General features: G+C 42.2%; 1 protein-coding gene across 5 annotated transcripts in view; it reads left to right on the top strand.

Moving 5' to 3' along the window:
• Positions 1-6,577: 6,577 nt before the first annotated feature.
• The window catches only part of fynb (FYN proto-oncogene, Src family tyrosine kinase b), a 74,615-nt gene continuing 64,217 nt past the window's right edge, over positions 6,578-16,975 (top strand). For 4 of the 5 annotated variants that reach the window (XR_013845366.1, XM_080048114.1, XM_080048111.1 and 1 more), the window contains exon 1: positions 6,578-6,712. The gene's annotated coding sequence lies outside the window, so the exon portion shown is untranslated. The remainder of the gene's footprint in view (positions 6,713-16,975) is intronic. The other variant, XM_080048112.1, reaches the window with a different exon arrangement.

Genomic DNA, 16,975 nt, shown 5'->3' on the forward strand with positions numbered 1-16,975 from the left:
CATGGCTGCATTTTATAACCTCTTTACACCAGACTGGTTCGGGTCCTCTAAGTTCTTTGTGTTTTTTATATAACTTCATTTTTTGAATTGTTGACACTTTTTGTTGTGTACATATAGTATGAATCATAATCACAGATTCAAAGTGTAAAACAAAGAACAAGCAATGCAATAAGTAAATAAATAAGATAAACATATAAGAATATACATAAAATTTAAAGACAAAAAAAAATGAAATATCATGAAAAAGGACTGCAGACATGCCATCTCTCTTCAATAGTTACAGTAGAGTTAAAAAAAACTGTAGACAACACAGTGTGCAGATGTTTTTACTAACTGTAATGTGCAGCCTTGCTCCACACCGTCCTTCAATGCCTCACAGTATCTCAACCATTCTAGTCGTAGACATGCTCCCTCTGTCATAACATCCCATCTGTTCCAGACTTATCTAGTAACAGCTCACCCCTCTATACCATCTGGGTTACACACATACACAGGACGTGGTCAACACCCAGTACAGCTCAAAACTATTTAACAGTCCCTGCGTTCCTGGCATACTAAATAGTAGGTAAGTATGGGGATTGGAACGCAGGGTACGGTTCACTTACTGTATATTTAACAATAGACGACAATATTACAAATACACATGATTTTTCTTTTGAGTTTATAGTACGGACAACCATACTTCAGTAAGAGTAGAGATACCACACTAGAAAAATGACTCTGTTGCTTAAATTACTTTACACTGCTGGTAGTCAGCAATGATCATGTGCATCTTTGCCTTCTTGTACCGGGGACAATATTCACAGTACACTGCACTCAGTTTGATCAACAGTTACTGTTTACAATAGCCACGCACAGTGAGGACTACATATGTCCTAAATAGCTCAAAAACAAAATACTTGAAGAACTATTTGATTTGAAAAAACATTGAAATCTTTGTCTTTGCTGTTACATGTTGTTCTTTGTGTTGATGCAGCCTGATACGTTTATGTTTTGTATAAAGAGTGACTTAAGTTGTGCTTTAATTGACTTCATTTGTTACAATAAAGATTTATCATCAGAATTGATACGTGGTGCTCTTCTGTTAGGTTTCAGTTTCTGGGAAAAGGGCTCGGATTATGAGAAATGGTGTAACTATTGAAATAACTTCTATTTGAGATTTGATATTAAGATTTATTTAGACATCAAAAATACAAAGTTTAATATTGGCAGACTTTAAGTACTTGAGCAAACACATCGGTAGGCCTACTCATCATTTGCAGAATTTATTTTGATAACTACTGTTTAATCGGGTGTTGAAATGGGCAGACGAAGGAACTTAGAGGTTGACTATGCAACATTTCATAAAAATTCAAAATATAGTCACACAAAAGTTATCCAACTCAATTATTACTTCTGCCTCACTAGAATGTATACCAACAAATGCTACTGTGTAAAATCCAGCCAGAGAGAGGAGGACTGTGCAGATAAACACACCACCACATATTCTAGTGGGGCAGAACAAGTGATCATTGAGAGGGATTATTTTTGTGTGAATAATTTATTTTTTCATTAAAATGTTGCATAGTATGCCTTTTAAAATGTAAGTCCATGAGACTTGGTTAACACAGCTCTCTCTACGTTAGGCACTGTTCAAGCAGGCCCTTAAAGGTGAAGTAAGCGATTTATTTATGTCAATATAAGTGTTAAATCGCTCTTTATTCATACAGTGATCACTTATATAGTGTGCTCGTTTCATAAAGCCGATTTCTCAGTCACCCGCTCTGCATGTAACCGGCAAATAAACTTTTCGGGGATCCCACTACTGATAACCAATCAGAAGAGAGAACGCTACAAACCGGCACCCGTCTCACTGCCGGTACACGTGCAGAGCAAAAGATGGGTGAATATGTATGCGCCTACAATGGCGGAGCAGGTGAAAATCCTTCCCAATGTCTGTTTTGATGGTTTTTATCATGTTTTATCGCACTTACGGATCTGAGATGATGCTAGATAACTCGCTGCTTGAAGACCGCAGTGCATTAATCTGGTGACGAGGGAGGGGACTGCTAACTGCAGTCACTGACAGGAAGTTAGCTAAACCGACCATTCCACTTCCTGAACCTTTAATATAAAAGCTTTGAACATCAAACATTTGATTTGTTATCTGACCGGGTTTAAAATATATCAGACACTCCAAAAACAGATCATCCCACTTGGACTGGGTATACTTTAGCGGTAAGTCAATTTTATCCGTGATTTTGCCCTGCGCCAATGAGCTTGCTTTCATAGAAATTAATGGTCGCCATGTTTCAATCCGCCGTGCTTCTTATAATAGATACATGGAAAAAAAATGTATATATGTCATCTCTTGCTACACTGTTCACTTTCCCATTCGTACACCCGTAGGAGCAGAGGAGACTATCGGAGACAATTTGGGGTTCAGTGTCTTGCCCAGGGACACTTCGGCATTTGGTGGGGAGGCGAGGGATCGAACCAACGACCCTGCAATCCAGTGGACGACCGCCCCACCCGCTTCGCCACATCTGCCCGAAAAATCTTTTTAAAAAAAAAGCATTTTGCATAATTTTGGTGACCTTTAACAGTTATAGTTTAAACATGCAAAAATACTTTATTTGGGTGGATGACATAAGCACATGAGTTATAGTCAGTGTGTGTCTCAGTATAGGAGCAGCTGTAGGTTAGTTGAGTTGTGGGAAGCTGGCAGAGGCTGTCAACAACCGAGCGGCAGGCCCTGCAGACAGCACACAGCAACTGGCACGTCAATGAACAGAGTAATGCAGCAAAGATACAGAGTATGGCTGGAACGCCACTCTTCACCCTGTCACCCATCATTTACTCTAACTCAGGCAGGACTCAAAGGCTTCCTCATAAAGTTAGTTGGGCTTGAAATGCCATGGGATTGGTATGGGATTGGATCATGCCAATATTGCTAATGAGACTGGACTGCTGATGTCTGATGATTTATGAGTGTTCACTAGTTAGTACTATTATGAGTCTGCCCAGGTTAAAACAAGGGCAGGAATTCTTCAGGATTATTCTTACTTCTCAGTAACAGTTTGCTCCTCTACTCCTCTAGGACCGTTGCAAAAAACACAAACATTTAGCAGAACATGAGTCCTCATCGTGAGTCGTGTGATATTGCAATCCTCCTCATGGTGGCGTTGGTGTGAAGCCCCAGAGGAAACAAGTTTGACAGGCCACGCCCCCAACACCGTAAATCAGATTGACTTGAAATACCTCAAACATTTACAGGTGAAGGTGCTCAACAAAAAAGCCATAAAAAAAGTCAGACAGAAAGTTTGTTTTGGGACAATTTTACAAGAATTGAAAAACATTTATTTTGTTCAATGATTAGGAAAGAAATGTTCCAAATGAATGTTATATACATTCAATAATTATAATGAACATTTTACATTATTTCTTTATATTCGGTCTATTTTATTTCCAGAGGAGAACCTTTGTCTTTCCAGCTCCATTTGAACCTTTGTCTATGTTAAATTCTTATTCAACCATAATATAAATATTTGTACTTTTTATTGAACTTGTATCACCTTTTGTCTTCAGAAAAACCTGTTACAACAAAATCCAGTCCGCCTGTTACACTGGAGCAGGGGTGGCCAACCCGCGGCTCGCGAGCCGCATGCGGCTCTTTGCCCAGCTTCGTGCGGCTCTTCAGTTCATATCAAATTATGTGATTGTAATTTTTTTTTTTTTTTTTTTTTTTTTTATACTTTTTTTTTTGTGGGCCTATGTGTGTGCATGTTCGCAAACGTTTCATGCGGCTCTTACGTTCGTTTTACATGTTGTCTATTATTTCATTTTTTATTTTATTAATGTGTAGGCCCTATGTGTATGCCTGTTCGCAAATGTTTAATTGAGGACGCAACATAACGTTCGTTTGGTGCGGACGCAACATAAAACTGCCCGCTCAGCTTGGAGGGAGGTTTTCCGTGAGTAAACTATTTGTGTCAAGTTCGCTCCGAAACAGAGTGGGAGAGTTCATATTTTTTGTTGAATGTTATGGCAGGCCATTCTGCCTTATATGCCAGGTGTCATTTGCGCATTTCAAGGCTTCAAATCTTCGGCGCCACTTCAGCTCTCTCCATGCTAAAAGTAAGTCCCACAAAGCAACATGCATAGTAAGAGAAAAACGCTATTTTAAATTGTTATATTTTTGTTTGTGGACTTGGTTGAACTGAGAGTTTGTGTGTGAGGCAGTGCACACAATGTTCATTGTTGAAAATGACTGCCCTGTCGTCTTCAGTACTGTAGGTGTCCAGTCCTGTCATTATCACAGGGGCGGCCTTAACGATCTGGGGGCCCGTTTCAAGTCCTAGTGTGGGGCCCCCTGTTTTTTTTTTTTTTTTTTTTTTTAATAAATAATGCTTGTGCATGCATGTGCAAGCTCCCCGCGAAAATAACCCCCCCCCCCCCCCTGAAATCTTACTGGCCACCCCAGTGTCCCTCCCCCCCAGTTCAAATGTTATTTTTTATTTTCATTTTATTTTTTTAATTACATTTTTTTCCTGATATGTGTCCTAGTTCAGAGATGATATGTGTTTTTTTTTCTTTCTTAACCTTTTTTGATAGGTAGTTGCCAAGTTCATCACACAAACACTCCAATCCACTGATATGAGATCAGTTTGCAATTTTCAATTACTAAATTAATGGTAGGACTGTGGCCACTAGAACTGGTCTCTGGTCAGCAAAGGTCTTGAAAACAGCATAAGTGTGCTTTTGACATGCGTGCCACCCATGCATGTGTATAGGCACGTGTCCCAGCAGATTTTTTAAATCTGAATAAAAAAAATAAAGTTTGTAGTTAGCGAGTGTAACATGTTCTTAGCAAGGGCAGACTTTCATAAATAAAGGTTTATTTTTTTAGCAAGATATTTGGTCAAAAGCTAGTGGTCATCCGTCCCTCTGTGCAGTTGTTAGGCATCTGGCTGCTAGCAAGTTATGTTGTCTTGCTAATTTTACTATTCATCTGAGCTGAAATAAATAATGACTTTTTCCTTTATTATCTTTGCCAGAATGCATCAGAATGCTTAGATTACATGTTAAAAACACAAAAAAATCTTCAGGGGGGGATGCCCCCAGACCCCCCTTCAAGGGTTTAGTTTTCTGACAAACATTACAATGGATACTAACATGATTTGGGCATTTGGGATTATAAATCATCTTTGAATTGGTTGTACAGCATATCACATGCTATTCATTCAGGGGTGCGATGGCTACCCTACTCTAACTCTGTGGCCCACCTTGGCCACCCCCAGTCAAAATTTCCTGGAATCGCCACTGTGTGTACCCGTGTGTAAGATGTGGCTCTTTGCAGTAACACAGTAAACAAATTTGGCTCTTTGTCTCTGACTGGTTGGCCACCCCTGCACTGGAGGATTGGCTGCAGACCGAAACAGCATCCTGAAATCCATGTTTTGAACACTAGCGAAAATTAGTGTAAATTCAAAACGTTTCCAAAACATTCAGTTCATTCCAAACTATTTCCAAGGTCTGGGAAAAGTTTCTTTAGCCTACATTTCATACATTTTCCAGAAATGGCATGACCATGGGAACCCTATCCAAGTTAGAAAACATGAGTTTTCTGCTGAGTCTCCAGTAGGACTATGATACATTTCCTTGAGCAGCTGCTGTTCTACGAGCACACACAAGATGGCGCTCCAACGTTAAGTAAAACACACAACCTAAACTACACCGCAGCTACACAGCTGTTTGTCACTTAGAAGTCGAACAGTTCACAGAATTATAGCAGGTCTTCTAGCACCTATTAGGCTACATAAACTATCCTACATTTAGACCATTCTTATTTATTAAAATAGCACTGACTTGCTAGGGTATAGTAGCATGTAGGCCTATGGTAGTATATGCTAGGCTACTAATAGGCATAGTATTAAGACTGGTTTGTTTTTATCCGCTTAGGTTTCAAAAAGCAAATGGGCCAAAATGTCTAGTTATCTAATGGCTTTGCAGTGATTTCTGAATATCCTGCTGAAACGTAACGGGTTTACTCCACATGTTAATCAAAGGAATCTGTTTATCCCACTCATCTCCCGCCCTCCGATATCCTCTGATTGGTCGCTCGTCCTGTCAGTCAATGGACCGGCCCGTTATGTTACTCCACGTGCTCCTTTAAATGCTCTGGATTCTGAGATGTCAGTTTATTGACACAAAAGCAATTAAGTCATTTCAAATAGACCACAGACAAAGTTTCAAATCACAAAGTAGGCCTATTATGGAAAACAAACACAAAAAAGCTGTATAACGGTGCTACTTCGAGTTCACGTGACTTTTGCATCTTCTTCCCCGAACATATCACCCCTTAACTCGACAGTTACGAAAACCACATAGGCCTACTCTCCTGCTCCTGCCTAAACACACACACCTCTTCTTGGTAGCGTAGTTGGCTAGTCTAGCCACAACGTCCCCTGTGTTGGCCCGTAGCATTTGACGACTATCTATCTCATTCCGATATTTCCGATTGGCCGTAAAGGCAGCAGCAGTTTCATTGTGGCCCTGCGGAGCAAAACGCCATCACACGTATCGGCTAGGAGGAGGAGGCCAGCACCAAGCAGCCACAGCAGCAGCAGCAGCAGCAGCAGCGGCGGCGCAGTCTATTCCTGTCAAAGCATTTCACCAGGACGGAGATGGAGTATCATTAACGCCTTGTGGATTATTACACGCTTTTGAGCTGGTGAGTGACACTGTTTTTCCATTTAGACTCGGGACTCGGCTCGCTTGTATCCAAAAAGCCGAATGAATTACTTTGATTTTTCCCAAGTATTAGTTTTATTTATTTTTACTCTAATTAATTCTTCAACGTAAAAGGTGGTGCTTAGCCCGTTAGCTAGCTTCAACAACACTCTCCTCCTCTTATTCCTCTCTATGGACGGGCTGTGTGTGTGGCTGAGGCGTCGGCTGTTTATATCGCGATAGTCTAGTTTTGTATTTAGTCAAACCTATAGCCGCAAGCGTATAGGAATGAAGGAACATAGCCTAATGGGCACCCCCGAACTAAGCTAATTAAATAAGTGTGTCCCCCCCCCCAGAGAAGCAACACGCTACGTTTAGTATGAGCCTGTTAAACGTCCAGAGCATCTTGTTGACGCATTGGTGTGGGGCCATTGACTGTAGGCTGCTGGGGGGGGGGGGGGGGGGCTTGTTTACCATGCTCGCTCCCCTCTGGCTCCCATCAGCAGCAGCCAGCAGCATCTCCCGCTGATGCTCGTTCGAGTCAGATGAAGGACAGACAGCTCATATGATCCACTGTGGCTCTCTGACGTGGACACAGGCGTTGGGCTCGGAACGATGGGGGGGGGGAAGCATTAGCTAGTTTGGGTTGCATTCCTTCACATGATGCAGCAGGTGGTGAAATCCGTGTGTTGGCATCACTAGTAGGCCTACATACATTACTGCCTCCTGGCCCAGCTGTTTTAAGGCTATTTCGATTCTGATGTGTGGTGATTCCTGGATCCCCCCCTCTGTTTTATTCTCCACACATCAGATGTTAGTAGGCCATATTGCATTTTGCTGATATCCGATGCCTTCTGCGATGTTGGTGTGGTGCAAAATCAATCTGCCTAAAAAGTGATTATCAGTCAATAAACAGAGGTATTTCAGCAGGTAAAAGGGACGGGGTTATGGGCACATGTCCTCCCATATCTCTCATGAATGTTATCAAGTCATTCAGTCAGTAATTCTGGAGAAGGCTTGGTGTCAAAATCATGTTTTATTTTGTCAAAATCAGTGAATATCTCCTCATGATCTGCTACCTGTCTGTCCTGTGTGTGGGCTGGAAGAAAAAAAATGGGGCATGTTATACTATGGTGGCCCGGGTGGCCCCCTTTGTAAACTAACCCTTTGCGTAACAGTTCACAGAGCCTAGGCTGTGTATTATTACAGGATTTCTTTCGTGAGGAGATACATATGAGGACAAAAAAGTGATTTTGACAACAAGCATTCTCCAGAATCGCTGACTCAACCTTTGACGTGTCAGTAGGATTGTAGGACATGCTGGCCATATAAAGCCCAGGCATAAGGATAATATACCATAAGTGATACTTTCCTTATTGGAAGCCATCCATCAATCATGTTAGTTAAAGACATTTCTAAATAGAAACAAGTAGATGCCCTTTATCACATAAATGCCATGCCTGATCACGCTATAAACCACAAACCATTGTGATTGTGATTATTTGGTTACAAGAAAACGTTCAAAGTCTTAAAAAATTGCTATTACCATTATGTACTTTAGCATAGCATGCTCATACATCTGTGTGAATGCTTTAACAGGCTGCACCCATGGATTACAATGACTTCTTGGCAGCACATCGGCCCTATTCTTCCTCCTCCTTGTGAGGGAACTTTCTCCCTTATTGGGGTTAATTGCTCTTGTCACCTCACCCCTTCCTCCATCCCTCCAGCCTATTAAAGGCTCCATGGCAGACACAATGCATTGTGTTAGCAAGGTGAGTGTAACTATGGCTGGCCTCTGTTATTAGGAGCCTCTCTGTTTCTCTCTCTGCATGTATCCCCCCTTTTAAAAGTGTTCCTTTTAAGATGATTTTTGTTTTTGGCATTTTCCATGCTGTGTTGAACATTTGGAGAGACAGAGATGAAATGGGGCAGAGAGGGGGGGATGACTTTTAGAGCATGTCCCGGGCTGGATTCATCTAACCCGGGTCTGCTGTGATGAGGACTGAGCCTCTATGAGGCGGGGGGGGGGGGGGGGGGGGGCACTAGACCACAAGCGACCCCCTAGAAGTGTTTCTGAAGCAGGCATCTCTATAGACAACATGCATCAAACAACAAGACGTGCCACACTAGTAATGGATTGATTTGAAGGTGGTTCTTGAGGGAAGGCTGCAGAAACTGGGAGTGATACGACCCCATGTGGACTTCCCTCAGCTTAGAAGAAGAAGTATTATCCCTGTCACTCAAGTGGGCTTCCTTTGGGTTGTGAGTATAGAGGGCGCAGCTGGTAGACTGCTCCCTCACTCACTCTGCTGTGTAAGAGTTCAGCAAGCTGCTTGTTCCAGAGCCATGTGATGGATCGCTAAGTGCATGTGTGTATAAGCATGGTATACTGTAAGGCTGAGAGGTTTGATCAACCCTCAGGTAGCAGCTGGGATATACACCTTTAGTTATCCTAGTGGGCTTCAAGAAATGTCAGTGTTTTGTTGAAGCTGTTGATCGGACAAAGTGAGTACAGATCACATCCTCGATCGTGTCAGTTGGAATTCTTCATGTTTGGTCCTGAACTGGAATAATTGTTTGATCCATCAAATAAATACATCTTGACTTCCACCCACCCATGTTAAATCTGGAGTTTTTGCATTGAGGTTATTTACTGCAGATGACTCATGGCTTCAATTTATTCATTTATTTTCAGTAAAAAAATAAATAAGGGCTCTTGTCAGGATGAGTTAGCGGTCTCGGGTTGCTCCAGTGCTCCAGAGTAGGATGGTGCATGCACACAGTATACTGACTAAAGTCCCTTGTGTTTAGCATGTAGTCAGACAGCTTTAAACAGCCTCTCACTGTGCACCGTGGTTAGACACTGCAAGAGCACTGTGGTCCAATCACAGCTCACCCAGTCACTGGCAGCAGAGACTGGCTCAGGTTAACACCAAGCCCCAACCTCAGCCATTTTTACCGGCATCCAATAAGGAAGTGACCTACAACTGTAGTAACCAGAAAGTGCCACTGGGGGTGGCGCCAAGACGAGCAGTTTTTCTTTGACTCACGTTAGATAGGCCGTTTTCAAAGTCTTATTAAACCTATTTACAGCCTGGGCCACAAAACCATTTTAGTCTGTATGTTTAGGTCATATCTCCATGACAACACTGAGGGGGGTGAATTTTTTTGGCCCACGCTAGTTTTTATTCTTTTGGAGGTTGAAATGTATTGGCGCGATCTCTTGAGTGACAGCTCTCCGCCCGTTGTCCCTCACTTTGCCTCGGAGGTATACGTCAGCTGTCACATCGGGGGGACGCGCACAAACGCGCACAAACCAGGATTATTGGATGCCGTGTGAATAACTGAGGTCAGCCCGGATGCTACATCCATATTATTTACTATCTATGGTTAACACACACACAGGTGAGGACGCTGATACAATACAACACAGCTAATCTCATACAGTAGTAGATGTTAGCTTTAGCTGTTGTCATTTTTGATAAATAGTCCCAATAATAAACTGGGACACTTTGGTCTGCAATCTGTTAGTACTGTCATGGACCCATGGTTTTTAAATTCATTCCTGGAGTACTTCATTATGGCCAGGATAATGTGCTTCATGGCCCTGGTGCAGAAATGAGCATGTGTGCCCCCATTTGACCCCCCCCCCCCACTCCTTCCCTCCCATACGCAATGCAACATTCAATAATGTAGTAGCCAATAGTGTTCTTTGGTTTTGCCTCGCTTTTAACTTTTAAGAATTTTTTAGAATTTAGATTTTTTTCTTTTTAAATGATTGTATATTAGTGATCTTGTTTCATCCTTGTTATGTTGCACCGTGGGGTTGTAGAGAAAGGTCTTTTCGATTCCTCAGTCTGTATGGCTGGCCCATATTGCATAAATTGAGCATAAAGTGGTCTTGAATGTTAGGCCTTTACAACAGTGTGTTCCTTTGTGTCTGCTTTAGGGGAGAGAGAGGGCTGAGATGTGGTTCAGTTGGTGTCAGAGTGCTGCTGACGTCCGCTCACACAGGCTCAAATGGGGTTATTGTCACAGGGGAGTAAATATTGAACTATAGGGATGAATGCAGGCTCTGACGCTGACATGTGAGAGAGTCACCACTACACATCATGTGATCCCCTCCAGCTCCTCCATAGCCCTGCTGCTTTCTTTCTGCTCATCCAAAGGCTTTAACTAGGAATTCAACTAGCGCATCTGAGTCAGTAACGCAAAGTGTGGCTTGATTTCCCCTGAAAACAATCCCAGTTAGCTCATTTCCAGAGCACCACAACACCAGCAAGCCTTGCCTTCCTCTCATATCCCGTTCAACATTTTTTAATCTTCCTTATTTTTTCTTAATCTCTCAGATTCCATTTGTCTCTGGAGTCCATTTAGCCTTTATTCACCAGTTCAATAGTGCACTGGAGCGCGTTGCTCTATATTTAAAAACCTTACCGCTGAATTAATCGAGCAGACAAATCTTTCTAAATCCGGCAGCCACCTCCATCACCCAGCTGCCCCAACCTTTACTGCCACTCACTCTGCTGTGTGTAAGAGTTCAGCAGGCTGCTTGTTTCACAGACATGTGATGGAGCGCTAAGTGCATGTGTGCATATTAGCATGGTATACTGTAAGGCTGTGAGGTAGCTGCCCCAACGTTTACTGCCGCTCAAGTAGTGGAAAAGCAATTCCCCCCATAGGCATTTTTACTCTTAACTGAGAACCTACCCTATACTGAACCGAACCGTGACTTCAAAACCCAGGTACACTGTACCCAACCGTGACTTTTGTGTCTCTCCAAAATCTGTCAAATAAAGAAAAAATGCCCCAAAAAGTCAGTCAACTATAGGCCAAACTTGACCAATCAGTTTTGCAGAGGTAAATTGGTAGTCGGGGACAGCCCTATAGTTGTTGCCTTGTAGAAATATAGTGTTATGAGACCAGGGATGTGCTGGGTACTTTGGGATGGAGAGGCCATGTATGAGTGCACAAGAAAAAAACGCAAGTACATTTTTCGTTACAGCGATTTTTCATAGTGATAATAATACTTCATTCTATAATCCAGATGTGAACACACAACACAAATTTAAACATCCTCTGTGGTTCAAAGACAATCGGATGACGCTCTCAAGGCCCTCAAGACAGGATGTTTAGCACGTCAGCCATTTGTAGTTTGAACATGCAACCGCATTAGATCAAAACTAGACCTGACAGACTGGGGCGATCCGGTGACGTAGTGGATAGAGCGCGTACCATATTGGCTCTGGCCTTAGTTGCAGTGGTTGCGGGTTCAAATCCGACCCGTGGACCTTTACTGCAGGTCATCCCCCCTCTCTCTCTCTCTCTGTCTCCCCATTTCAACTCTGTACTCTCTAATAAAGCTTGAAAATGCCCCAAAAATGATATTTAAAAAGGAAAATAGACCTGACTGAGCAAGTATAGGTGAGCCAGGAACACTATTATGGTCTGTAGTCAAACTTTTGGTGTGAGCTCCTTGCAAAATAGGTTTCGTTCTATAACTTTAACACTAAAGTTCCACACTCGCCTTCAGAAAGACACATGTACCCCACTGAGGGTATAGCTTCAGTGGACCTGTTGCATTCCTTTACTGCACTTACATTGATAAAGAAGAAGGTACTGTATTTTTGTATCGGTAGATATTCTGGTCTTCAGGCGATCATTTGAAATGTTTTGATATTACATCCAATCTATTACTTGAGTTCTGGTGCTGATACATTTAGTTGTTTAAAACCGTACTACTCTGAATAAAGCTATACAGTCATGTGTTACCATGCTGTTTGTGCCATGTCACATGAATCATTAAAGGCCTACTTCACCGGTTTGAATATGAAGGTGTATTGAATTCTGAGATCCTATGTAGTATAAATGTGCAAAAAAAAAAAAAAATCGGTTCATCCTAGCCTGAGAAAAGGCAGAAAGAGTGTTTTTTTTTAACCCTATATTTCTCTTTCTCGTGACATCACAGAAAGAGAAATATAGGGTTAAAAAAAAACTTACTTTGTAAATATTACTGTGATGTCACAGTAAAAGACATCACAGTAATATTTACAAAGTAAGTTTTTTTAACCCTATATTTCTCTTTCTGTGATGTCACGAGAAAGAGAAATATAGGGTTAAAAAAAACACTCTTTCTGCCTTTTCTCAGGCTAGGATGAACCGATTTAAAAAATTATCGCACATTTATACTACATAGGATCTCAGAATTCAATACACCTTCATATTCAAACCGGTGAAGTAGGCCTTTAATGTTGTTAATCCTAGTCACACACTATTGTATATTGGCTCAGACATGTTTTGGCGTGGCGTGGCTTTATTACGTATTAATGATATGTTTACTGTGTGGCAGCCAGGCACACTGTCAATGACAACTGTTTGTATGTGGAGGCAGAAGTGCTCTGTTATAATGGCCTGCAGTGAGTTTTCATACAAATATAAAATACATGTTACAATGACATGATGCATACATTGACTTTGCTGTGATTTTTTTTTTAATCAGCTGCGCCTAATGTCATGTGTAAGCTACAAAGGCTATATTCTGTCCCCTACAATACCTCCCCTGTGCTGCTGCTGATGATGCATGAGGATGACGCTAGGAGTGTAATCTGCATTGCAAAGAAGCTGTTATGGTTGATGGTCTATGAAGGAATTTTTAATGTGGATTTATATGCTGCGTCTGATTTTTCTTCACCACACACATACAGATGTCCCGAGCGGAAGAGTTAGCTGTTTGTGAGGCCAGTTTGTGAACACCCATCTCATCTAGACAAGGGGCCGGTATTGTATTCTGATAGTATGATAACCGTAAGCTAAAATACCACAGTTTCACGGCATCACAGTGTTGCGATAACAGCTCTCCAATGTGTTATTTTGAAATGGAATGGGTAAAAAAAACAGCAATCTTTTCAAATTTAAACAACATATAGAATTTTCTGAATGTTAATAAACTTGTATGATAACATTAAACAACAAATAACTGAATTATTCTAAACAAAATGTTTAAAAAAGCAGTCCTCTTAAGTCAGCAGCTCAACAAGGGTTTTTAGAGACATGCTCACTTTCACATTTCTATTTCAGTAAAGGTTACGATGCAGAAATATTCTGAATATTAACAAACGTGTACGTTAACATCCTGTGAACCTTAGAACGCTATGACAGAACATCATAGTGGTTTTGATACCTTGCCTTTTTCAAACCGTGGTACACCTTGAAACAGGTTATTGGCCCATGCTACAGTATGTGTATCTGCTGGCAGAGAGAGGGTCTCCGATGGCCAGTGTCTACTGCAGCGTGCGGCCTGCTGGACCCTGCTGCGTGTTCGTCTGCCTGCCTGTCTGTCTGTCTGTCTGCCCTCTGTGTATGGCGCTCTGCTCTGTTGTGTATGTGCACCGTCATTTTTCTCTGCATTGCTGACGCAGCTGCTCCACATGCTGACAAAGGAGATGATTGCTCATCCAGGCAGTGGCGTCACCCTGGCACGCCACACACAGCGTCCCAGGCCTTTAACCTCAGGATGCTCTGTCACATGTTAAATAACCCCACAGACAGAGATGTGCTAGCCCTGATATATATATACGTGTGTGTGTGTGTGTGTGTGTGTGTGTGTGTGTATATATATATATATATATATATATATATATATATATATATATATATATATATATATATATATATATATATATATATATATATATATATATATATATATTTTAATAAGGGTCTGACAAACAGACAAGCATCCACAATGTCATTGTGTCTTTTTGTCATTTGTCATTTAGTTATAGGTCTACTAAAACCTGATTTCCCCTTCTCTGATTGCTTTATTGCGTAAGCAAAATAAACAGTATTTCATAATAAAGAAGCCCAAAAAAAGAAAATAAGATATCATTTGTTTTGTAGAAAATGATTATTTTAGATTGACCCTAAGATGTCTCATTCTGGAGGTTCCCACATGTCTAAATCTTAGTAATGTGTATGATAAGGGAACCGTGCTGTACTTTTTGTTAATGTTTCGTCGGTGTATCAAGCCATGCTACACTGTGTCCCTCTGCTATGATGTCACAATAGTTACGTAGCTGCTCCATTGAGGTTCGGCTCTGTAGTGCTATGTATCAGAGTATATACACTCTGAGTTATTGCTGTCTGGCATAAACCCTGCTAAGCAAGTAAGGGTGCTGTCTGCAGTGGAAAAACCAGCCAGATCTAGGGTTACCAGTGCAGTGCCAAACCGAACCGTACCACTCAGTGGGAAAGGAGGCATTAGTGTTGCTTAGTGTGTGGGCCCTGAGAGGATATTCTATCATCTCGCAAGCGCACACAAGCTTTTCCCTGTTTCTGCAGTGATCCCTTTTCCTCTGTAAAAACATCCTCCTTTATTTCTTCCCTCCATAATGCCTTAATCACCTGCTAAATCCCCTCTATCATGTCATAGATGTAGATGAGAGTACAGCAGGCCTAATGCTGCCAGGGCAAGGGTCCATTTTAATCCAGGCCTCAACACTGACTGTCTGTCACTCAGACTCACAGTGAGTGAGCAGTCCACAGCACCTGTCACTCACATGTCTTCCACAGGGGGGCTCATATGAAGGGAATGGGGATACAACTTTTATTTAGGATTGCATTAGTGTGTCTAGCATGTGTCACCTCTTTACCATGAATACACTCCACCACAAAGACTGAGAACAAACCACAGGCAGCCGAATATAATACCAGCGCTGAACTAGCCCACAGTCTAGCGAGGTTGCTCTAAATCCATGTAAAGACTGTAGGCCCAAGGCTGTAAGCTTTTGCAAATGCAGCTATTACTGAAAGTGCCCTACTTCCCCCTTCATAGACAAGCCCTGGAAGGAAGCTGAGGTGTGTGGCTGACGGAGAGCTTTATGTTGAACTGTATAGGGGCCATGGAGTCTCTGATGGCTCTCTCACCAGAGACCGGAGTTACATTCCCCAGCAGGGCTACCTCTAGCTCTGCCTGGCTCTCCTAACACTATGAATCTGGCTAGTGGATAGCTCTCCTAACACTATGAATCTGGCTAGTGGATAGCTCTCCTAACACTATGAATCTGGCTAGTGGATAGCTCTCCTAACACTATGAATCTGGCTAGTGGATAGCTCTCCTAACACTATGAATCTGGCTAGTGGATAGCTCTCCTAACACTATGAATCTGGCTAGTGGATAGCTCTCCTAACATTATGAATCTGGCTAGTGGATAGCTCTCCTAACACTATGGATGGCTGCTGGATAGCTCTCCTATGAATGTCTGCTGGAGATTCATATGTATTGTAGAGTAGTTCAGCCATTCTCCTCTCCTGCAATAACACTTGTCTTCTGCAGTAGTCACTTTGGTTACTGCGCTCATTATAGGTTCTAAATGGTGATTTGGGTTTCTACTAGAAACTGTTTCCATGGTGCAGTGTCCTAAGAAGCCTTCACATTTCTCTATTGAAATGAAATCAACCATTCAGCACTGCGCCTGTTTCCATTCTGCTTGGACTGTGGCTGTCCAGAGGCTGCCTTCCTGCTCCACACATGGATAGCTCTGTGTCCTGTGTGGAGCCTGCTGTGTGTCTGGCTGTCTGCAGTAGTCCACTCATCATCTGTCCCACAGCACAGTGACTGAGCCCGCTGTGCCTGGGACCATCATGTGACACTTTGTGTGGCTCAATGACTTTCCCCTCACAGCCTAGCTTCCATTATGTTGTATTGGAAGGGGGGGGGCTGCTGCTGTTAGAAAGGAGAGAGTCAGGAGAGGGCCTGGGGATCCATAGCTCTACAGCAAAGCATGCTGGGAGTAAGGAAGGAGGCAACAGAGCGGTCACAGACATGTGGAGCAGCCAAATACCAACATTTTCTGCTGGTAAATCAGACTTTAAAATCATATGTTTCACTTACACGCTGAGGTCGGCGCCAGTATTTTTGGACACCCTCACAGATTCCCCAAAATAGACCCCCGCTCTGACCTGCAACTGAAGAGCACTTTGGTTTAACATTTGAATACTAGTGACTCCTTTATTCACTTGCTACTACAACCACTGCTACATCAAGTTTTGTACCTGCAGCAATTGTGCTACTGAACACAATTGCTACAAGGGATGCTCCTCGTCAGTAGCAACTTGAGCTCTTCATGTGTGTCATTCATGAATAACAGCACAGACTTATCCTGTTGTCCTCTGTATCTCTCTTTCTCATTTCCTCTGTGTCTTCTTCTCTTCACTTTTTTTTAACCTTTATTTATAGAGGTATATCCCATTGAGACCAGCT

The sequence above is a fragment of the Ammodytes marinus genome (genome assembly GCF_949987685.1).
Source record: "Ammodytes marinus genome assembly, chromosome: 19".
NCBI lineage: Eukaryota > Metazoa > Chordata > Actinopteri > Uranoscopiformes > Ammodytidae > Ammodytes > Ammodytes marinus.